Genomic DNA, 25,086 nt, shown 5'->3' with positions numbered 1-25,086 from the left:
ATACTATATTCTGACATTTCACATAATGTTGTATTAATGTATTTTTATTTTTCCATATAGGCTTCAAAGTTAAGATTTTAATGGCTACAACTAATTCCCTCATGTTGCTGTTTTAAAATCTATCAGCCATTTCCCCAATTCTGTTTCTAGTTTTGACTGATGAAGTAGTGTATTCAAAGCAGGGGTTTGGCATATAGAATATCTTATCCCATCCCTACAGTAGTCTGTTCGTCCTTTTACTTCCACTTGCCTATAAATTACCTCAGATATGCTTCCTTTGGTCCCAATAAATTTACTTTTTCAGTTTAAACAAGCCTTTGACCCATTTAGAAGTTAAATTTAAAAGTCAAAAATAAAAGGCATGTACATTTAAACAAATTATGGTTAACAGATTTGCCATTTTAAGAATATAATTTAGGAGTGTTATATTCATAATCTCGTGCAACCATTACCATTATTTATTTCTAGACTTATCCCGGCAAACAGAGACCCTGAGCGTTCCCTCCTGCTCCAGCCCCTGGTAACCTTCAATCTATTTTGTCTATGATTTAGCCATTCTAGATATTTCATAAGTGAAATTTTATTTATCCTTTTTTGTCTGGCTTATTTCACTTAGCATCTTTTCAAGTTTCATCTATATTATAGCACGTATCAGAGCTTGATTCTTTTTTATAGCTGAATAGTCATTACATATACATTTTGTTTGATTTATGTGTTAGACAGTTGGGTTGTTTCCATCTTTCAGGTTTTGTGAATAATGCTATAATGAACATTGGCATACAGAGATCTGTTTGAGTACCATTTACTGCGGAGTGTAATTGCTGGGTCATATGACAGTTTTATGTTTAGCTCTTTGCTGCTGCTGCTGCTGCTAAGTCTTGAGGGACTGCCAAATGGTTTTCCACAGTAACTATGCCATTTTACATTCCCACCAGTAGTGTACAAGGATTCCAGTTTCTCTGCATCATTACCAACGCTTATTTTTTGTTTATAATAGCCTTCCTGCTGCTGCTGCAGCTAAATCGTTTCAGTCGTGTCCGACTCTGTGCAACTCCATAGACGGCAGCCCACCAGGCTCCCCCGTCCCTGGGATTCTCCAGGCAAGAACACTGGAGTAGGTTGCCATTTCCTTCTCCAATAATAGCCTTCCTAGTAGTCGTAAAGTGTTATCTCATTGTGGCTTTGATCTGCATTTCCCTAATGACAAGTGTTATTTCACATACTTACTGACCTTTGCATATCTTCTTTGAAGAAATGTCTGTTCAAGTCTTTTGTCCATTTTAATTAGAATGTTTGAGTTTTAGGAGTTCTTTATATATTCTGGTTATTAAACCTTTGTCAAATACAGTTTGCAAATATTTTTTCCCATTCTATGGGTTGTCTCTTTGCTTTCTTGATGGTGTTCTCTGATGCGTGGGATTTTGATGAAGTCCAGTTTTTTCCTTCAGTTGCTTGTGCTTTTGGTATCATCACTATCCTCTTAGTCTCATTTTTACTCCTTCACATTCCTTTAAGTGACTTTATCACCACAAGTATTACTGTCAAATAGTAAACCAATGAGAGTGAAAAGTAAAGACTTATAAAAAGTTATTTTCCTGTAATTTCTTAAGATATTTAAAAACAAGTATTGGCACTTCTGTGTAGCCATATAAATAGCTGATAATTTTTCCACCTTTTAAATGGCAATCTTCCAGTTGTTAGTGAATATAGATGTGGTTTATAAAGTCCTTTTGGATACTTCAATGATGAATAGCCACCCTAGACTTCCTTGGGGAAGTGCTTGAAGATAAATACTGAAAATTCTGTGTAATGGATAAAATAGAAGCCCAGACAAATATAAGGACTTTAAGGTATTCTCCCTGTGAGCAGATTCTTTCAAAGAACTAAGTATAATAATTACACATCTTTAAAGATGTGATTTCCTTGTTTAAAAGGAAAAAATTCCAGTGATGATATTTTAGGGAAACGCTAGTCTGCAATTCGAGTAGAAGTGTGTTTTCAGTCATATGGTCAATTCCTCCAAATTCATCTTCTGAATAGCATTGTTCGTAGCAATGCCTTCACCCTCAAAGACCTTGTACAAACGTTAAATCTCAATCCCAAGCTGTCTGAGTTTTGGCTTCCATTTCATCTTCAGACTCCTTTTCCAGCTGCACAGACCCTTCAGTGATTCCATTCAGCATGCCTCTCTGACCCAGCTCTGGCAGCTTTACGCATCCAGGAATGCTGAGCTTTCAGATAATCCAAGTATTATGTGCTCCCCAAAGTCTGACCTCCTTAGGGAAAAGACATCCCCATAACTTTACAGAGATGGAAAGAAAAGATATTTGAATACAGAAACAGAATGTCCACTGATGACATAAAATTGTGAATTTAACAGACTAACTAGATTCCCAGCTGCCTAAGGAAACCAACTGCTTAAGAACTGACCATCTCTTTGCAGCAGTGCCAAGACAATTGATGAACTATCTTTTTTGTTTCTTTTTCTGGATATTTTTTCCTTCAGTCAGGACAAAGTTAAAATGTAGACTTTAGGAAATTCAATCCGTGTATAAGCTTTATCATCAGTTCTTACGTTCCCTTAACTATTTCATTGTTCTACCAAAATTACTAATTCATTCAGAAATTACATGTGATGCCTAAAGGGTGCATCTTAAGATTTTACTTTACTTGCAAGGTATCAGTCACAGGTTTACCTGCCACAGTTTCACAGATGCTGGCAGATGACATGAGACTTTTGGACCAGAGGTTCCTGGCAATGATAGGCAGAATATCATCATTTTCTTGAACTGGTTGCCTGAGCCTTGTCTCACACAGGGCAATGGAACCACATAACGACCACACACAGTACACTACATTATAAGTAAGAAATCTGCATGTAACAAACACAAATCCTTTATGATAAGCAGCAAGCAACCTTCCCTTTGCTTCAGATGGATACACTATCTCTATCATCCAAGACTGTTCACTATTCAAACATCCTTGGTAAGATATTCCGGAGGAAGAGCAGGTCAAAGTTCCACGGAGAATTGCCTGCACAATTTTATAACTCACTGTATACACATTTGTATCCCATTATGTCATAATGTTGATGTAAATTCATAAGCGGTAGATTGCAGAATAAGACACATTCAAATTGAAAATGGCCCCTTCCCTGAGACTGGCAATTTGTTAAGATTTGGTGGTTAGCCTTCACTTTCCAGGATGAAGGTCACCTGTAACCAGCTTGTAGAGTAGTTATTGTAGATGCAAGATATCCGCTAGCTAACTTTGTCTACTACACACCTAGGAGAGAGTAAGCATTTGAAGAGTAGCTGTTGTCATTGTTATTAGTTCCAGGCAAGGGTCAAAAGCTAGTTTTTAGTTTCCTGTCTTCCTGTGTTTAGACTCAATTTGGAAAGTTCTTCCCAAGATAGGTACATGTTCTGTTGCCTCTTAAGCCTTTGCTCAAATGCTTGTTTCTTGCAAGACCTACCCTGATCTCCCCAAAGAGGTTATCCCATTCTTTCTTATCCATTCATTTTACGCAGCTTTCTCTCCCCACCACCTTATTTTATTGCCTTTTTAATGTATTTACTTATGTATTATCTTCACCTAGAATGTACACTCCATGAGGGTAGTCTAGTTCACTGGTGAATCTCCAACCCCACACACTGTACCTAGCCCATAGCTGATATTCAGTTGTTCAATCGCTCAGTCACGTCCAATTCTTTGTGACCCCAAGGACGGCAGCACCCCAAGCTTCCCTGTCCTTCACTATCTCCCAGGGTTTGCTCAGACTCATGTCCATTGAGTCAGTGATGCCATCCAACCATCTCATCCTTTGTGGCCCCCTTCTCCTTCTGCCCTCAGTCTTTCCCAGCAACAGGGTCTTTTCCAATGACCCAGCTCTTTGCATCAGATGGCCTAAGTATTTGGCATCAGTCCTTCCAATGAATATTCAGAGTTGATTTCCTTTAGGATTGACTGGTTTGATCTCCTTGCTGTCCAAGGGATTCTCAAGAGTCTTCTCCAGCTCAAAGAGACTAAGAACCTCGTCTGGGTTTCATAACTAACAAGGCTGTACTGTGCTGTGCTTAGTCGCTCTTTGTCCAACTCTTTGTGACCCCATGGACTATAGCCTTCCAGGCTTCTCTGTCCATGGAATTCTCCAGGCAGGAATACTGGAGTGGGTTGCCATGCCCTCCTCACTAACAAGGCAGGACTGGTCAGATGCAGGTCTTCTAATCTGACGTTCATGACTACTGCTGCTATGCAACACTTTCTTTCCTCAGCCTCACCCTATGCTAAGACCTCTAGGCAGGTCCAGGATAGCTCTAAGAGCTGAGAGACCTCAGAAAAAGGAGGGAGGCAGAAAAGGAGAACTGTGAGGCCAGGCTAAGGCTGAAGGACGGGTCAGCTTCACAGGTAAGCAGATCAGGAAGTGGATCACCTGATCCCACTGTATCTATAGGAGCCGGCCTCCTGGGTTAAGAACCCAGATGCTGAGCCCTGGAAATGGGAACTGTCAGAAGTCTAATCTCTCCAAGTCAGGACTGCCTGTAGTAATCAACACTTTATAGAGAATTTTAATCTACAAAGCAATTTATAAAACTCTCACAAATGAATCCTCTTAGGAGTTCCAGCATGTGGGCAAGATAAAGATAGCAAAACTTAATAATGAAATGTAGACAGCATAAAGGTCTCATGAGATGGCTAGAGGAAGCCTGGGAAAGCTTACCCCCTTCTGAGCATCCACATGTTCCCATTGCTGCTACCATCTTTCAGGTGTGCTTCAACTGGTCCATGCCTCCTCCAGTCAGTGAGAAATGCTGATCAGCATTCCATATTGCAGATTTATCCCCTCCCCCTCCTGCATCAGTACAGGTATGTGTGTATATATAAATATACTCTAAGTAAATGACCCCAAAATACTGGGTTCACCAAAAAGTTCCTTTGGGTTTTTCATTGCATTTTACAGTAAAACCTGAACCAACTTTTTGGCCGACTCCAAAAAATTTTGCCTGGAATCCAGTAATCCCGAGTTATCTCTAAAATAGCCACTAGACTAATCTATTGCTATTTTAAGGCCCTATGTCCCTTGATGGCATTTCAAAGGGTTGGCTCCCTGGTCCTTAAAGACATTCCTAGTTGTAAGACTTGCAAGAGGCTTTGTAAAAGATTTAAAGCTCAGAGTCAGAGAAAGAATTTACAACTGTACAAAAGAAAATGCTTTAAGGGAAGGAAAGGGAATGTCTTTCGCCTTATTTTTAATAAGGAGAATTTATCCTTTTGATTTTGATTTGCCCTTAAAGTCTATACAAGCAATATACTGACTCAAAGTTGTATAGCTATTTGTAATGTGGCCTTACTTGACTGTTGGGAAAATAAGTCATAATTAAAGAACTTAAATTACAGAGTTTTTAAAAGAAATGTTTACTCTCAAATGCACATGGTAAAACAGGGTTATACCAAAGAGAATCAGTACAGAAATCCTTAGTATTTTATTTGAGGAATAAATTGAAAAGTTGTATAGAGATTTAAGTCATTTACACAGAGATGACCAAGTGCTTAGAAGCATTCTAAACATTAATATTTCCACCAGTAACTTCTTTTCTTCGTGGATCAAATGCCATTTTATAAGTAGTATCAGTATTTTTCTACATAGTCCAAAATAGGGCTTTCAAATACAGAAAGTGGTATAATTAGCCAAGCAAAGAACTTAATTTTCCTTGACTGTGTTACCTTCAGTTCACTTCAGTCGCTCAGTCGTGTCCGACTCTTTGCGACCCCATGAATCGCAGCATGCCAGGCCTCCCTGTCCATCACCAACTCCCGGAGTTCACTCAGACTCACATCCATCGAGTTGGTGATGCCATCCAGCCATCTCATCCTCTGTCGTCCCCTTCTCCTCTTGCCCCCAACCCCTCCCAACATCAGAGTCTTTTCCAATGAGTCAACTCTTCACATGAGGTGGCCAAAGTACTGGAGTTTCAGCTTTAGCATCATTCCTTCCAAAGAACACCCAGGGCTGATCTCCTTTAGAATGGACTGATTGGATCTCCTTGCAGTCCAAGGGACTCTCAAGAGTCTTCTCCAACACCACAGTTCCAAAGCATCAATTCTTCGGCGCTCAGCTTTCTTCACAGTCTGACTCTCACATCCATTCGTGACCACAGGAAAAACCACAGTCTTGTGTTACCTTACTATAGGTCTTTGCCTCCTTTGTTGTGCTATAGAAGATGTTACGTGTAATGATCATATGCTCTCAACAACTTCTGTTATAACTTAGGAAAACTAACACCCTCTACTGCTTTATTAAAAGCTGGTTTCAATACTTGGTAAGATTCATCCTCAAGGAAGGGTCACACCATCATTTACTTGAAGGAAAATTCCAGCTGTTATTCACGTCCTCTGTAGTTCATTCTTATAAAGTACCTTCATGTTAATCAAGTGGTCAGAAAAGTGTCAAAATTTTTACATACTCATTAATCTGTGCAGCTATTAACCCAGTTAACTTGTAGATGAACACTTGAATGCTCAAACCATCTTAAGTTTGATGCCTTATTCAGCAAAATTCTGAGATAGGAGTTACGTAAATAAAGATCTTTAATAACTTTTCAATGGTTTCCCATCACCCTTTGGATGACTTTGAAATACTTTTCTTTATGTTTGAATGCTTAAATGAGTCCTTCTGCCCTCAGAGACCTGCCCATTTCTCCACCTTCACTGCACCCCACTTGTTCTGTGTCTCCCTTAGGACCTGCCTGGTATTTCCCCAATTAACAGACTTTTTGATGTCAGGGTTGAAATACCACCCATCCTTCACTTCAATTCCTACTCTTTCTGTCAGTCTTGGCTCCAAATTTTGTAAAGTAGTGTACTTTACCACGGAAGTTCTCACCAATTAGAGGAAGTTCTTAGAGTTATCTGACCCAACAGATGTTTTGTTTTAGGAAGGCTTCGTTTGCTAGAAGTCACTAACAACAGTGACAGACTTTATTTGGGGAGGGGGGGCTCCAAAGTCACTGCAGATGGTCACTGAAGCCATGAAATTAACACTTGCTCCTTGGAAGAAAAGTTATGACCAACCTAGACAGCATATTAAAAAGCAGAGATACTACTTTGCCAACAAATGTCTGTCTAGCCAAAGCTATGGTTTTTCCAGTAGTCACGTATGGATGTGAGAGTTGGACCTTAAAGAAGTCTGATTGTAGAAGAATTGATGCTTTTGAACTGTGGTGCTGGAGAAGACTCTTGACAGTCCTTGGACTGCAAAGAGAGCCAACCAGTCCATCCTAAAGGAAATCAGTTCTGAATATTCATTGAAAGGACAGATGCTAAAGCTGAAACTCCAATACTTTGGCCACCTGATGCAAAAAACTGACTCACTGGAAAAGACCCTGATGCTGGGAAAGATTTAAGGCAGAAGGAGAAAGTGGTGACAGAAGATGAGATGGCTGGATGGCATCACCGACTCAATGGGCATGAGTTTGAGTAAGCTCCAGGAGTTGGTGATGGACAGGGAAGCCTGGTGTGCTACAGTCCATGGGGTCGCAAAGAGTTGGACACGACTGAGCAACTGAACTCAACTCATTGGAAAAGACCCTGATGCTAAGACTGAGGGCAAGATCAGAAGGGGGCGACAGAGGATGAGATGGTTGAATGGCATCACCAACTCAATGGACATGAGCTTGAGCAAACTCCAGGAGATAGTGAACAACAGGGAAGCCTGGCGTGATGCAGTTCATGGGATCACAGAGTCAGATAAGACTGAGCGACTGAACAGCAACAACTGCAAGACAGTATTTTTTTCTTCTAAAGGAAGTTGCCCCTACACGTATCCACTATTCATTATCTTGGGCTCTTTGGCACTATATAAAGGCATATGACAAACTGACTTCCATCAGGTCATTAGTGATCCAGGAAGTTTTGGCAACACAGATTAAACCAGAGAAGGAGCCTTCTATTCAGAATTGTAGGAGGGCACTAACAGGCTTTTCCACTGCTGAAAAGTAGCACTTGGGGAAGGAAAAACAGTAATTTCCTCAAAATAATTCATTGCACCTGCTTCAGCACCCATAGGACTTCTATTTGGGATAAAGTGTTAGTTGATAAGAGCTAATAGGTTCTAAGTTATCAGCCCTTTCAGAAATGGGTGCATTTTAAGTAGAGAGTGCCAGAAAGATCGAGATGCTCAACAGATACAAAGAAATGCATCTGTGATGGGAAAACCTAGGCAAAGTAGGAAAGAATTTGAGACCTTCCTTCCCAATGTCTCCCAAACTGTATCGCAAGAGCAAGTTTACTCCTTGGCCCAAAGCTGACAGGGGAGCCCCAAGGATTGGTGGAAGGAGCTGTGTGGATATTTGTTGCTGGGTCATGTGTCTGGAGGTAAAGAAAATTTAATAATGGTTTTGGGGACAAGGGAAGGACATTTATCACAGTCTAGAAGTATGTCAAGGGAGAAGGAAGCTGCTTAGAAGAAAAAAATAAAATCCTATCCTTTGAGAGCCCAAGCTCCAAGTTTCAAAAATGCCAGCACTCAATCGGATTTCAGCTTCTTCTCTTTCTCTTGCTTCTAAGCCTTTCTCCTCCATTTCACTCTGAACCGGTTGCTTTCTTCATTTTGGCATCTCAGTTCAGTTTCCTACCAGCTGTCGGGAAATAACTAGGACCTTTTAAAAGGATAAATTCTTTTTTCCTCCTGCTTAGTTTCCCATTTCTGCCTACCACAAAAACATCTGGTGAGTCTACTTTTAAGTAATCAACCTTTTCAACATGGTGTTAAAAGATATATATCTGAATTTGCATTCATTTGTAGAAATGCTTCCTGGGAGCCATTCATTTTTCATCAAGCTCCCTGTGCTTTTCACTACTTCCTGCCATCCCCCGGTGGTCAACCTGCCTGAGTAAGCAGCTCTATTTCACCCCCATCTCTTGCTCAGCAAATGTGAAACCATTAGCAAATGTTAATAATAGTAACCCATCAGACTTCATTATTTCAGTAATGGAATCTGTCAAGGTCGGCCACTGATAGCTGTTAATGACCACTTTGTTGACAAACAGGGAGTAACTGCAACAATATTCATTTTAAGCAAATAAAATATGTTCTGATGAAGAATTCATTCTCCCCAGTTGGAATCCAATTAAGCCAGCTTCTGCTGGAGAAAGGCTCACTCAGATCTCTCCACTTAAGAATATGGTCATTTCAGGATGGGGAACACATGTATACCTGTGGCAGATTCATTTTGATATTTGGCAAAACTAATACAATTTGTAAAGTTTAAAAATAAAATTAAAAAAAAAAATATGGTCACAGAAAGAACATAGTTTTAAGCGGGACTTCTTTCAATAAGTCTTTTCCTCTTTAGAAGCAAAGAGCTTTCCTTCATCCAAAAGAAAAATAAAAGGAGACTGTTTGGCAATCCTTCTTTGCCCCATCTCAGGCCCCAGCACACAAACGCACACCCACAGGTCTTCCCGCCACTTTTCCATGGTTGACCCCGTGTGCTTGTGTGCTAATTCGCTTCAGTCCTATCCAACTTTTTGTGACCCTATGGACCATAGCTCACCAGGCTCCTCTGTCCCTAGGACTCTCTAGGTGAGGATACTGGAGTGGGTTGCCGTGCCCTCCTCCAGGGGATCCTCCCAACCCAGGGATCGAACCCGAGTCTCTTACATCTCCTGCATTGGCAGATGGGTTCTTTACCACCTGCGCCACCTGGGAAGCCCAGTTAACACCATGGTTTAAATTTGTTCATGTTACCACTGAGGATCTCTTTTTCATGTAGGGAGGGGCTACACTGTGTAGCATGTGGGATCTTAGTTCACCAACCAGGGATCAAACCCTCACCCCCTGCTGGAAGTGCAGAGTGTTAACCACTGGACCACCAGGCAAGTCTTGGGGATCTCTTCTTAATTAGTATGGAGGTTTCCATGTATTACAAAGTAGACTTAGACCTCCAGTTAGAAATCCAGACAGGGGAACAGTCAAAATCCTTACTACTCTATATGACGCAGATACCGACCTAGGACCCTATAGTACAGTGAGACACAAATATATAAACAAAATATAATCTGAAGCAGATAAAAGGGCTATGAATGAATGGGACAAAGTATCAATATCACAACAGTAATAATGGTAACCATTTAGAAAAGATGTTCAGAAAAGACTTTGAGCATTTTTATTTCAACTGAAACTTGGAAAATAAGTAGCCACATAGTAATATCTTGAGGCTTTGGACAAATTATTAAAAACTTTGTTGCAGAGATTTGTGTGTGATTATTTGGGAGAGAAAAAATGCCTACAAATGCTAAGTTACAGTAATATTTTTTTCCCATATGTTGAGTACTGCTGTCTCCTTGGGAGAAAAGTAGTTTTTCAGAGTGAAATAATTCCTGATCCTTAATATTGATAGAAAAGGATAATATGACATCACTGCAAGTTCTTTACTGCAGACAAAAGTTATAAATGTTTCTTGTAGTGAACAAAAACCCCAGTCTTTTAATAATTCATGAGTTCAGTAGAATGAAAACCCAAGGGTCAAGGTGCATCTGTCCTGCTTTTCTCAATAGTTACTTTTTCCCATCACCCATCTTGTCTAGCTTATGAAGTGGCCAGGTCAGATCCCTGAACATCATTCTTGCCATTTTTCTTGCCCCCCAGAGTCCATAGCTAGGTCTTTTGTCACTTGGTATCGCCTGGTTTCATTCCTTTTTTCTCCATCCCCTCTGCCTTGGCATTCATTCAGGACTTTAACTTTGACAGGAATAGTGCTATATTATCTAAAGTGGCCCAGCTTATTCCCATTTCCAGTTCACGCTTGTGTTAGTGCCCAATCTAATTTGTAAAGCACAGATGTAACCGGGGCTCTCCCCTGCCTAGAATCTGTTTGGCTCCTTCCTGGTTCATCGTGCATCACGTGTGACATGGAAAGCCCATCAAGAATTATTTCCTGGGACTTGCCTGGTGGTCCAAGAGTTCAGACTTCACCTTCCAATGCAGGGGGTACGGGTTTAATACCAGATTGGGGAGCTAAGATCCCATATGTCTCGGGGCCAAGAAAACATAAAACAGAAGCAGCATTGTAACAAATTTAGTAAAGACTTTAAAAATGGTCCACATCCAAAAAAAATATATTAAAAAAAAAAGAAATATTTCCTGCCTTTTTACTCCATCTCAACCCCTCTGTGTTACCTGCAACTCCTCATTGTGTTCTGATTTCTTTCACTAAGATGCTCCCCCTGTCTGGGGCATCTTCCACCTCTTTATTATGATCGCTGCTTTTCATCCTTCAAGGCTCAACTCAGTACTCCCTTCTTCCTAAGATCCTCCCTGACAACTGAGGTGCTGGTCCTGGAGGAATCCTTAGCACCTTCCTGTCCAGACTCCTGCCTATTTACCAAGCAGTTCCTCTTGGTTGTGCTCTATCTCCAAATCATTGCAATCAAAATTGACATTACTTTCTCCCTAAAACTTGTTCTTTTCTAGTTCACATTCCGTGAGGGGTAGGTACCACCCCACAGAGCTAAAAACCTTCAGCCTTCATTTTTCTTTCTGTCCTCACATCCACACCTAGTCACTATGATCTACTGATACTTTTAATGTTTTATTAATCCCCCACTTTCTTTGGCTCCACAGCTGTCACTTCTCACCTTGTGTTTGACACCAGCCTCTTTACTGGACTTCAGTTCAGTCACTCAGTCGTGTCCGACTCTTTGCGACCCCATGGACTGCAGCACGCCAGGCCTCTCCGTCCATCACCAACTCCCGGAGTTGACTCAAACTCATGTCCATTGAGTCGGTGATGCCATACTGGGCTAGTTCCCTTCTGATTCATTTTCCACACTGCCAAACCTTTCATCCCATCATTTCCATTCTCTGCCTTAAGTCATTTAATGGCTGTGTGTCACCCTCAGGATAAAGTTAAAACTTCTCCAAATGGCTCACAAGGCCCTTCAAGATGCGACTCTTGCATACCTCTTCAGGCTCATCTCTCCCTGGAGGATCCTTACCTCATATTGAATTACTTTCACTTCTTATTACATGCTGTGCTTTCCTGTCTCTAGGAAATGTATTCAATTTGTCTGGATAAAGCCTTCTTTTTGAGGTCTCAAGTTTTTGATCACTTTCTGCAGAAAGCTTTCTTGATCTGATCCCCAAATCTAAGTGTCTCTCTGCGCTCCCTGTTGTACCCCAAAACTGCTGCCACCCTAGAATTTCTTACCATTGTTAGTAATTTTTCCTACTGAACTGTAAACTCATAGCAGGGACTGCTTCAGCCAAGGGGGTATCCTTGGGGCTCAGCATCATGCCTGACACTTAGGAGATATTTGAAAAGTATTTTCTGCATAAATGATAAGTCATTAAATAATGATAGCCCTTTAACCTAAGTTACAAGCCTTTTCATAAGAAACCCTGATCCCAGGATGTAAATATCAGGTTGACCAAAAAGTTCATTTGGGTTTTTCCATGCCGTCTTGTGAAAAACCCAAACAACTTTTTGACCAACCCAATACTTTGTGAGTACTTCCATAAGAACCACCATACAAGCCCCATTCACTCTAATACTTTGTACTAAGAGTTGAAGAGGTTCTACTAGAGAAAGGCAAGCTGATCTTAGCTTTTACCAATTTTAAGGTATTTATAAGATCTGTATTCACCCTAAACCTAACCTGAGCCACAAGAGAAGCCCAAAAGTATTGGAGTGGGTAGCCTATCCCTTCTCCAGTGGATCTTCCCAACCCAGGAATCAGATTCTTTACCAACTGAGCTATCAGGGAAGACCCTGTATTCACATAAAAGATCGATATTCCATAAGGTTGAAGGACAGCCAAGCCCCACATCCATTTAGAAGACTCATTTCTATTCAGAACCCTGCAATTTTTACCTTCAGTTTCATAGGTTCATAGCGAATGAAGTAACATTCTTACATCTTTACTTCCTATCTGTCTTTGTTGGGAAAAAGAGAGGTTAAGCTATGAGGTTTATTAAGAGTTCACTGGAAAGATAAATGAAGCACTAGGTACAACTTTATTTCAAGTCCTTTCTAAATCGCATATTAGGTTGATTAGAAAGCCATGAGGGATCACTGTTTTATTTTAATGAGAGATTTTTATAGAGAAGAACAATTCAAATTGAGTACTTTTACAAGGAGGTTAAGATTCATATTGGTAGGACACAAATGCCTGAATCTTGTTCTTAACCCATTATTCAGAACACTATCATTTTTCCAAGAGAAATTTATAACCAGAGATGAAGCAGGACAAAAGATTGCTTTGTTCTACCCTGTTTTGCCCTAAAATCCAGTCTCTTATCTTGAATGTCAAGAAATAAACCAGCAAGGAACAAGTTGTAAGAATAAGACAATGGTGATTAGAGGAAAGACCATTTTTCCCCAGAGCCAGGGTTGTTTAAGACTTTTGGGGACTAATTTTTAGAGGCTCCATCCACATAAACTTAAATATGTAAGTTTTGTTCAATGTGGCATATTAAGGTAGCTAGGTAGCCAGCTCAGCACCGATAGTTAGACGTTACTTTGCATAGACACTAGATGTTCATTTTGAAAAGGTTACATATTTGTATTTTGGATCCTTTTTTCCAGGTCTTATAATTTTTATAGGCCCTTCAGAACACTAAAAGGTCTCCAACTTCAGACCTTTTTAGGGAAAGTAAGCTTTGCGGTTCTGTCCCCAGGTACAGTTTGTCTGTCTATATGGAATAGAGAGCAACCAATATCATAAGGAAAAAGCCAAAGAAAAAGGTGGCCAGGATACCCCGTAGGGAGTCCCTTCCCATTCCAGACAAGGGAGAGACAACCCTCCATACCACCCTAATGAGGTTTATTTAGGGGTCTCACACACAAAGAATGTTCTATGTTGGATCATGTGACACTCACCTTTCCGAAGATCAAAGATGGCTAAATAGCAACATTTTCAGGCTTCACCCTAACAATTCAGTGAGTGTCCTTGAACCTAACCGATCCATAGCATCACTTCTCCCAGGAGGCAGAGTGAGGGTAAAGGGGTGTGTTACTTTTCTAGGCTGCCATACCACAAACCGGTGACTTAAATACATTTGTTTCACAGTTCTGGAGGCTAGCAGTCCAAAATAAAGGCCCGGGCAGGACTGGTTCCTTTTGAAGGCCGTGGGGGAGAGAGTGTTCCATGCCTCTCCCCCAGCTTCTGGTGGTTTGCTGATAATCCCATTTATTCTTTGTTTTGGTAGATGTACCATCCAATCTTTACCTTAATCTTCATATACTGTCATCCCTGGGTCTGTCTGTCTCTGCATCCTAACTTCTCCTCTCCATAAGGTCAGACATACAGGATTAGACATAGGGCTTATTCTAATGACCTTCTTTGAACCTGATCAAGGAAGTCTATTTTCAAATAAGGTCATGTTCACAAATACTGGGAATTAGGACTTCAACTTATTTCCCAGCAACACTCTAGCTCATAACCTTAAAACTGGGGCAGGTTGCAGCAGGTGGGGGGGTGGGGGGGTGGGCAGGCAGAAGGTAATCTATGATCACTTGACCAGAGGCCCTGATCTGTTTTTCCCTTGAGTGTTATCTAATGTTAATTTTATGATCACATACCTGAACCTAGGAGTCTCTGCTGATTTCTGTTATTAGTGACGTATACCATAAAATCCCCGGACAACACCTAGATAGAGCTGAAGTAGGGCCAGACCTGGAATAGTGATATTTTATTCTAATAGCGGTTCAGAAAAAAAAAGAGAAAGAAAGAAAAACCACCACTATTGGAAGTCCTAACAATAAAAGTCAACTCGAGCAGTGTCTGCCTCGAGCCAGTACAAGCCTGAAATAAGCTAAATAGCTTATTTCTATTTTGCTTCTAAATAGTTCTGCAAGTTCTATTATGCGCCTTCTTGTAAGCTAACAAAAAAGTCTAATTAACTAAATTCTAACAAAATCTAATAAGCAATCCCAACAAAAGGGAACACTAAAGGTATGACTCACAGCCACCAAGAAACACCTAAGCCATTTGTAACACCACCTGCTCGAAGATTCTCTTATTCTCAGCGCACTGATCCTCCTGTAACACATTAATGTTTCCGTCCTCTTCACACCACAGGAGTTCAAGTTCAGCTAACACCTGTGGGCATCTCCTGAAAGATGACACTGCGGGGGAGGGAGGGTCTTTCCACTTTATCACATTAAATCCTCACAACAACTCTGAGGGGCAAACTTGTTAGGTAAGAATCAAATCCCAGGGCTTCCCTGGGGGCTCAGTGGTAAACAATCCACCTACCAATGCAGGAGACATGCGTTCAATCTGGCCAGGAAGATCCCACATACTGTAGGGCAACCAAGCCCGTGCACCCCAACTACTGAAGTCCATGTGCCCTAGAGCCTGAGCTCTGCAACAAAAGCCACTGCGGTGAGAAGTCCACACACTGCAACTAGCAAACAGCCCCCTCTCACCTTTGCTGCAATGAGAGAAATGCCCAGGCAGCAATGAAGACTCAGCACAGCCAAAATAAATTAAAAAAAAAAAAAAGAATCAAATCCCAGACTTGGCACTGTGTCCAGAGTCCTGAGATTCCACCACCATCCACCCACCCCCCCAACCTGATAGAAGATACACGTGGTGCTGATGACCACAACCCGTCCAGCTTAGTCTCTCAGGCTGGCTCCCCTTTATTCTTCCAGGTGTAAAAGTAAAGAAGAGCCTCAAGGTGCTGTTACAAAGGCAGACCCTTTGGAACTGGAGACTATCTCTTCCCAGCCTAGCAGAAGAAGGTTATTAATGACTCTGAGGACTAGCATCAAGGCTACGGCAAACCTCTAGGAAAACCGGTCATCAGGTCCACACGTGGCAGACACATGATCTAGAGAGGAAAGCAGTGAGAGCCACAGACGGGGCAGAGGGCCCCCTTAGGGTCTCCCCACCACCCTTGGCAGAGGCTGCTTCCCTGGTGACCAGGCAAAGCAAAGAAACCGCAACGTCCGCCAGCACCTTCTCCAGCCAGTGGGCTTGTTCAGGCCAACCAGGGTTGAGGCCGCAGAGCTTGGCCTCCACAGCACATGAGAATCACCTGTGGAGTTTTAAAATCTTCTGTCTTGGGCCTCACCTGGAGCTCAAGCTCGGCCCAGGTGTCAGTATCTTAAAGCTCTGAGATGTTTTAAACGTGCCCCAAGGTCCAGAACATTGAATGAGAGCACACGGGAAGCAGGGGAGCAGTCAGCTGGTCCCTGAGCTTTCTCTCCTCCTGCTTCTCCCAGCCCGAGGGCCAGGGGAGGGTGAGCTAGATCAGCAGCCCATGCAGGTGCTCATAGAGGCATCCAGGCAGGCTATGGACAAACAGGAATTTGGGGCGCACATTTTAATGCTAGAGATTCTCTGCACTAAAGTCCTTCTTCCTTCCCAACCAAAATCACCAGGAGGCATATGGGCTAGGGTGTGAGCTGTGTAACCCCTTCTCCTGGTGTCTCCATAAGCTGCGGCACAAACTTAAACAAAAGATACTTTGGCCTATGAGAAGCAATTCGATAAAGGGAATGCGTCCCCCAGTCTTTACTCAGTAATTCAGAGGTAACACAGCATATAAAGGAACAACAGCAACCACGCAGATGGATATGGGCAAAAAAAAAAAAAGGCGGTAACATAAGAATCCTCAAGAACTTTATAAAAAATAAAAAAGCCTTACACTATTATGAGAAAATAATAAGACAACTAGTTACAAAGATATGTAACGTGTTCATATTGGGATAATTTGACATCGTTAATAGCACAACTTAAGATACTAGTTTTCCCCTAAATTAAACCCACAGTTTCAATTCAAAGATCAAAAGGATTGGAGGAACTTGACAAAGCTGTTGTCACTGTTTATGAGAGATCAAAATCCATACACCCATGGCTTGTCTGAGGAAGAGGAAGGACCAAGGACGGAAGGCAGTGCTTCCCAACCCCAGCCTCCCGCCTGTTTATTTCCCCCCACGTGACCACAGCTGTGAATGGCACTTCAATAGCATAAATAAAGGTGAAAAACAAGGCCGCTTTTCATATTCTGGAATAGGTTTCTTCCTCACAGGAGAGTTTAAAAATTAACACAGGAGCCTGGATAAGCATCAAAACTCATGAAGTTTTGAAGGATTCATCAGGTGAATCCCACTCCAAACACACAAAAGCAATGCCATTAAAACAATGAGGGCAGGGAGGGCTGTGCACAAGCAGAGGCTGTGTTCATGAGCTGGAGAGCTCCCCCCACCCATTGACCATCTCCCTGAATGTGCTGACCTACAGCAATACCCAAGTATCCAAGCAGGAACTGCTCCAAGCAATGTGTATCCCTTTCTGGGGCTGCAGTAATAATTGTCACAACTGCGCAACAGTTTGGTCAAGAGTTTTTAGGAAACCCATGAATGTATTACTTACAGTTTCAGGTAGAAGTCTAAAATAGGTCTTACCAGACCGAGTCAAGGCATCAGCAGGGCCACATTCCTTCAGGGAGCTCAGGGACAAAGTATCACTTCGCTCCTTCCAGCTTCCAGAGGCCAACGGCTGCCTTCTTCAAAGACCTGGTGGCTCTGATCTGACCCTCCCCCTCTCTCTTCCACTTTAAAGGCTCCTGTGATTACAGTGAGCCCACCTGAATGAACCGGGATTCTCGCCCTGGCTGAAGGTCAGCTGACTGGCATCCGTAATGCTCACCTGCAACCTTAACTCCCTTTCACTGTGAAACAACGTATTCAGGTTCCAGGAGTTGGATGTGAGTATTTCAGGGCATCATTAATCTGTCCCCCACAAAATGTTTCAGTGCAAAACTTTAGTGCGCTGGAATTAGTTAAACCATGTCTCTGCTACTGTCACAAAGTTTAGAAAAGTAGTGAGCATATAATCAAGAAGTTCACAGTTTACTTGGCCATATCCGCCACTACTCAAATGCCCAAAAGGTTGTTAAAAGGAGGGTCTCTCTCCCCCTTAGTCTAAAACCATCCTACCCTTATAAACTAAGTGGAAAAGTGAAAATGAAAGTCACTCAGTCTTGTTCGACTCTTTGCTACCCCATGGACTATCCATGGAATTCTCCAGGCCGGAATACTAGAATGGGTAGCCTTTCCCTTCTCCAGGGGATCTTCCTGATCCAGGAATCAAACCGGGGTCTCCTGCATCACAGGCAGATTCTTTACCAACTGAGCTATCAGGGAAGCCCACAACTAAGAGGACGACTGAGGAATTTTTCAGAAGTCCCTGTTTCCATGGTATGGAAGTTATCTATATGAGAGTCTAAGTCAGTCTTCTGGTCTGACTTATTCCAAGAAGAGTTTCAATTTTAACATGTAACTGGCAAATTAACTTCTTGGACCATAAAGACAGCTTAGTGCCAAAGAATTGATGCTTTCAAATTGTGGTGTGGACTCTTGAGAATCCCTTGGACAGCAAGGAGATCAAACCAGTCAATCCTAAAGGAAATCAACCCCCGAATATTCACTAGAAGGACTGATGCTGAAGCTGAAGCTCCAATACTTTGGTTACCTGATGCGAAGAGCCGATTCATTGGAAAAGACCCTGATGCTGGGAACGATTGAAGGCAGGAGGAGAAGGGGACGACAGAGGATGAGATGGTTGGATGGCATCTTCAACACAATGGACATGAGACTGAGCAAACTTTGGCAGATAGTGAAGGATAGGGAAGCCTGGTGTGTTGTAGTCCATGGGGTTGCAAAGAGTTGGACACGCCTTAGCGATTGAACAACAACATAACTTTATAGAAGTTAGAATAAATGAAATCTTACTGAGTGGCAATTTTATTATCACTCACTGAAAATACAGTCTGGGAGAAATCAAAACCCAAAGTTCTTCATCTCAGGCTTCCTTAAACCGGATGGGAAGTTTAGAGGTCTTGGCCAACCAGTGTGTGCATGCGTGTTCAGTCACTTCAGTCATGTCTAACTCTTTTGTGATGCTGTGGACCATAGCCCACCAGGCTACTCTGCCCAAGGGATTTCCCAGGCAAGAATACTGAAGTGGATTGTCATTTCCTCTTCCAGGGGATCTTCCCTGATGAGTTTTTGATAAAAGAGTGGGAAGGTACAAAGCTCTACAAACCTAGCAGTTCAAGGAGAGAGTGGCTAAGACAGGAGGGAGATACAGAAGGGTAGCTTACGTTAGAAAAGGGGGTCACCAGTTGGTGACTTTCCGTGTCCCCCTCCTCCAGGGACACTGTCAGAAAAAGGGCTTACCTATCTGTGTGGCTATTGCATTGATCTGTGTCCAAGGGGAGTATGTCTGTCACCCACGCTGATAAAGACCCTGCTTGATCACAGGACTTAAGAGCCAAATTAAAATGTGTTTGAGCCTTCTGGTAGAAACAATGTCAGTTTAGCAGTACAGGGACAGTGACCCCAAAAACATGGCAAGATAAGAAACCTATAAGAGATGGGAGTAAAGAAGAATCCACTTAAAAACACTTTAATTTTTTTTTTTTTCCACCAACAGGAGATGCAGTTTATTTACACCAGCAGCTATGGGGGCAGGGCGAATACACAATGCAAAAAAAAAAAAACTTTATAAAGCTCCAAACCTATGCCAAGCTAATTGAATAATGAAAAATTGGTCTGGCGTACAGATGTTTTGTTTGGCTCGCACAGTGTGTTTTTTCCTTAATTGAACCTGCTCGTCCTTAGACACTGTTCCGCTTACCAAGCGCTACTCTTCCATCTTCTTATACTCCAACACAGAACTCAGTTATATGACTACACCAGTGCCCTATGCATTCAAGTTCACACCTGTTAGTATGTAATTTCCAGAATGATCTATGTATTAAATAGTTGAGCATGTGCTGACTGCAGGGATGACAGAGAAAGAGGACAATCACAGGAAGGAAGAGGAAAGTAGCAAAAAGCCGGGAATTCCAGCACTGTCATCTTTGAAAAAGGCATTTCCCTGCCCCTAGCCCAGTGACAACAGCTGCAAACCGCACCATAGCTAGGTCCGGTGAGATGGGTATCTGGCATAGTCATAGCTGGCCATCTCTTCCAACAAACCTTTCTGTATTTGGAGAAATTCCCAAGAGGCAGAACTCAAATTCCCAGCCTTCCTTGCCGGTCAGACATTGGCTCATGGCCGAGGTTCCTCCAAAGAGCAGCATTTGGCAAAACTGTGATATGGAAAAGAGCAAAGTGGAAAAAACAGAATGTCTTTGCCAGCATGGAGGTAGCTGAGGTGTCAGGTTCCCAGTGGCAACAGAATTGAGTCCCTGGTAGAGACGTGCCATTGATGAAGCAGGAAGCTCTGATACTCAGTGGATGAGGAAAACAGAAGTTTCCTCATCATACCAGTTCTGCAATGAAACTTTGGTGGTTCCAGCCACAGCAGAGATTTTCACATAAAATGAAGGACTCTGCACATTAAGAAAGGCTGTTGAACATTTTTCTCTGTTATTTCTGTCTGCTAGACAGAATAAGACTTAACAAGTTAAGACCTAATATTTACTACCAACAGTAGAGCAATTCTCGTTTATAGTCCTCATGAGAATTCTTTAATGGGGATACTATTAAATAATCCCCCATTTTATGGGAGAAAAAACTCAGATGGATTAAGTGGTTGGCTTAAGGTCACAGGGGATCCAAACTTGAGTTTTCTGAGTTGAAGCTGGTGGCTTTTTCTTCTCTATCAGTGGTTTTCAGTGTGGGTTCCAGGGATCTCTGGGACACTTTCAGGAAGTCTAGCCAAGCTAATACTATTATCATCACCAACATCATCATCGTCATCAACATTGTTATCATCATATCCAAAGGAAACGAGATCACTGTCCTGAAGAGATGTCTATAACCCCACGTTGTTTGCAGCATTATTCGCAATAGCCAAGATATGGAAACACCTAAGGGTCCACTGGTGAATGGATAAGAAAATGCGGTGTGTGTAGATATAGAGGGAATATTGCTCAGCCACTAAAAAGGATGAAATCCTGCCTTCTGTGACAACGTGGATGGACCTTGAAGGCATTATGCTAAATGAATGTCTGGCAGAGAAAGACAAATACTGTATGACCCCACTTACATGTAGAATCTAAAATCATTGAACTTTTACAAACAGATCAGAATGATGGTTACCAGGGGCTGAGGGTTGGGGGAAATGAGAGTACAAACTTCCAGTTATAAGATGAATAAGTTCTGGGGATCTAAGGTACAGCGTGGTGACTGTAGCTAACAATACCATATTGTATATTTGAAAGTTACTAAGAGCACAGCGCTTAGTAATGGTAATTTTATGAGATAAAGGATGTGTTAAACAACCTTATTGTGGTAAACATTTTGCAAACTGCATGTGTATCAAATCATCACATTATATACCTTAAACTTACACAGTGGTATATGTCATATATCTTGATAAAGTTGGGGAAAATAAGGTGTCGTTTTCTCTTTTCCCTTTCATTGTTTTATGAGAGTGCAGTGGAATTTTCCAGAAGATGCATGGCATGTGATGTAACAGGCTGAAGCAGAAGCATGTGTGAGAATCCAGCTGTCTTCCATTAAGTCAGACATAAAAGAAATTTCCAAAACTGCAAAACATAGCCATTCTTCTCACTGTTTTATTCTGGGAAACATAATTATTTTTCATAAAAATGTTATTTATGTTAATATGTAATGGGTTATTAGTTTTGTTTTAAAATGGATTGGTAAATTATTATTCTCAGTGTTCTCAGCTTTCTTTTCTAACACAAGAAGTATTTATAGATATAACCCACAGAAACAAAAACTCTTTGGAGTCCCTAATAATTTTTCAATGTGTGAAAGAGTCTTGAGACCAAAATATTTGCGAATTGCCATCCTGCATTGTCGTTGTTAAATCACATAGTGGGTTCTGACTCTTTTGTGACCCCGTGGACTACAGCCCACCAGGCTCCTCTGTCCATGGGATTTTCCAGGCAAGAATATTGGAGGGGCTTGCCATTTCCTTCTCCAGGGAATCTTCCCAACCCAGGGATCAAACCTGCATCTCCTGTGTTGGCAGGTGGATTCTTTCCCACTGATCCACCTGGGAAGCCTGCCATCCTGCATTATACCTGCCTTAAAAAAAAATCAAGATTTACTTTAACTGCATTTTAACAATTTGATGCCAGGGCTAAACCTAGATTTTCTGCCTACACCTCTGTATGCTCTTCCTCCCTAGTCTTGATTTGGATTGATGAGTTCGTGAATGACAGCCAGAAGTCTTGAATTGCAGTGATTATAGACTTAAGCACCTTCTTCCTGTCAGTTCCGAAAGTACCTAGTTCTCTGTATATTCAATTAATATTTGATCACTGGATGAATGACTAAAATAGGTTGCTATCACAGAGAGAGGAAATGCTTCTTGTCGCTGACAAGCATGTGCCCTTCGTCCTGAGTTCACAGTTGCATGCCAAACACAACTGAACTCAGCCCTGGCCAGTGCACCCTGGCAGGTGTACTACAGCCATGTATATTCAGCAATAGTATACCCGCCCCTCTACCTTTGGACTTGACCCCTGTCCAGAGTCTGTTGACCCACAAAACCCAGCTTAACCACACAGTGTCCTACACAACTCTTTCCCAGAGACACTAACCCACAATGACCATCACGTTCTGACATCGCGTAGGAGGGTTTATCCACATCACCGGCTTCTCCTCTTGGTCTCATTCTATCCTACACTGCTCTCTTCTTCTTTATTTATTTAATTTTATTTTTTAAACTTTTTTATTTTAATTGGATTATAGCCGAATAACCTCAAGTATTCTTGCCTGGAAAATTCCACGGACAGAGGAGCCTGGAAGGCTACGGTTCATGGAGTTGTAGAGTCAGACACGACTGAGTGCATCAGATCAGATCAGATCAGATCAGTCGCTCAGTTGTGTCCGACTCTTTGCGACCCCATGAATCGCAGCACGCCAGGCCTCCCTGTCCATCACCAACTCCCGGAGTTCACTCAGACTCACGTCCATCAAGTCAGTGGTGCCATCCAGCCATCTCATCCTCTGTCGTCCCCTTCTCCTCTTGCCCCCAATCCCTCCCAGCATCAGAGTCTTTTCCAATGAGTCAACTCTTCGCATAAGGTGGCCAAAGTACTGGAGTTTCAGCTTTAGCATCATTCCTTCCAAAGAAATCCCAGGGCTGATCTCCTTCAGAATGGACTGGTTGGATCTCCTTGCAGTCCAAGGGACTCTCAGGAGTCTTCTCCAACACCACAGTTCAAAAGCATCAATTCTTCGGTGCTCAGCCTTCTTCACAGTCCAACTCTCCCATCCATACATGACCACAGGAAAAACCATAGCCTTGACTAGATGGACCTTTGTTGGCAAAGTAATGTCTCTGCTTTTGAATATGCTATCTAGGTTGGTCATAACTTTCCTTCCAAGGAGTAAGCGTCTTTTAATTTCATGGCTGCAGTCACCATCTGCAATGATTTTGGAGCCCAGAAAAATAAAGTCTGACACTGTTTCCACTGTTTCCCCATCTATTTCCCATGAAGTGATGGGACCGGATGCCATGATCTTCATTTTCTGAGCTTTAAGCCAACTTTTTCACTCTCCACTTTCACTTTCATCAAGAGGCTTTTGAGTTCCTCTGCACTTTCTGCCATAAGGGTGGTGTCATCTGCATATCTGAGGTTATTGATATTTCTCCCGGCAATCTTGATTCCAGCTTGTGTTTCTTCCGGCCCAGCGTTTCTCATGATGTACTTTGCATATAAGTTAAATAAACAGGGTGACAATATACAGCCTTGACGTACTCCTTTTCCTATTTGGAACCAGTCTGTTGTTCCATGTCCAGTTCTAACTGTTGCTTCCTGACCTGCATACAAATTTCTCAAGAGGCAGATCAGGTGGTCTGGTATTCCCATCTCTTTCAGAATTTTCCCCAGTTTATTGTGATCCACACAGTCAAAGGCTTTGGCATAGTCAATAAAGCAGAAATAGATGTTTTTCTGGAACTCTCTTGCTTTTTCCATGATCCAGAAGATGTTGGCGATTTGACCTCTGGTTCCTCTGCCTTTTCTAAAACCAGCTTGAACATCAGGAAGTTCACGGTTCACATATTGCTGAAGCCTGGCTTGGAGAATTTTGAGCATTACTTGAGTGCATACACATAGCCAAATAACAATATTGTGATAGTTTCAAGTGGATAGCAAAGGGACTCAGTCATACAGATACATGTATCCATTCTCACCCAAACACCCCTCCCATCCAGGCTGCCATATAACACTGAGTAGAGTTCAGTGTGCTATACTGTAGGACTTTGTGAGTTATCCCTTTTAAATATTGCACTGCTATCTTTCTAGAGGCTTCCCTGATAGTTCAGTTGGCAAAGAATCCGCCTGCAATGCAGGAGACCCCAGTTTGATTCCTGGGTCAGGCAGATCCGCTGGAGAAAGGATAGGCTACCCACCCCAGTATTCTTGGGCTTCCCCTGTGGCTCAGTTGGTAAAGAATCTGCCTGCAATGCAGGAGACCTGGGTTTGATCCCTGGGTTGGAAAGACCCCCTGGAGAAGGGAAAGGTTTCTCCCATCCAGGCTGCCACATAACATTGAGTAGATTTCCCTGTGCTATACAGTAGGATTTTGTGGGTTATCCATTTTAAATATTGCACTGCTGTCTTTCTAAATCACCTGTGTCTATTTCATTTTCCCTGCAAGATCTTGGGCTTCACAAAGGTTCTCAAAGGTCTTCTGTGGTATACTCAGAGTTAAGCATAGTGTCAAGGACATTATAATAACTGCTATCTTAAAAGTTTGCAAGATAATTCAGACACATTACCTTGTTTTCTCACCAAGGCCCTATAGGTAAGTTAGGGAAGGCCTCTTTTTATTATCTCCACCTTACAGAGAAAGGCGTCACAATTAAGCCGTCTTCGGTCACCCAGCTAGTGACTGACAGAGTCAGGATGCAAACCTGTGTCTTGTGATGCCTTATTCTGTGTTTTCCTCACTGTCTTGTGCTACTTTCCTAATATGTAACCTGTGTCATTTACCTGAAGGAGAACTTTGAGAAAAACAACAACCTTAGATCTAGGTTATGAATCAGAACAGACAGGAATAAACCCAGGTCTCCTGATTCTCCCTCAGACACTGCATTTCTCAGCATCTTTTTCCTGTGATTATAGCTGTTGAGATG

At 42.1% G+C, this 25,086-nt stretch overlaps 1 protein-coding gene and 1 long non-coding RNA gene across 2 annotated transcripts in view; one reads left to right on the top strand and one right to left on the bottom strand.

The window, feature by feature from the left end:
• HTR2A (5-hydroxytryptamine receptor 2A) overlaps window positions 1-25,086 on the top strand; it is a 65,866-nt gene that overhangs the window by 27,081 nt on the left and 13,699 nt on the right.
• LOC132346740 (uncharacterized) overlaps window positions 6,004-25,086 on the bottom strand; it is a 56,948-nt gene continuing 37,865 nt past the window's right edge. Inside the window, exon 4 of the long non-coding RNA XR_009496661.1 lies at window positions 6,004-24,020. This is a non-coding gene — a long non-coding RNA (uncharacterized lncRNA). The remainder of the gene's footprint in view (window positions 24,021-25,086) is intronic.

This window comes from Bos taurus, chromosome 12 (genome assembly GCF_002263795.3).
Source record: "Bos taurus isolate L1 Dominette 01449 registration number 42190680 breed Hereford chromosome 12, ARS-UCD2.0, whole genome shotgun sequence".
NCBI lineage: Eukaryota > Metazoa > Chordata > Mammalia > Artiodactyla > Bovidae > Bos > Bos taurus.
This window is presented reverse-complemented; position numbering and strand designations above follow the sequence as displayed.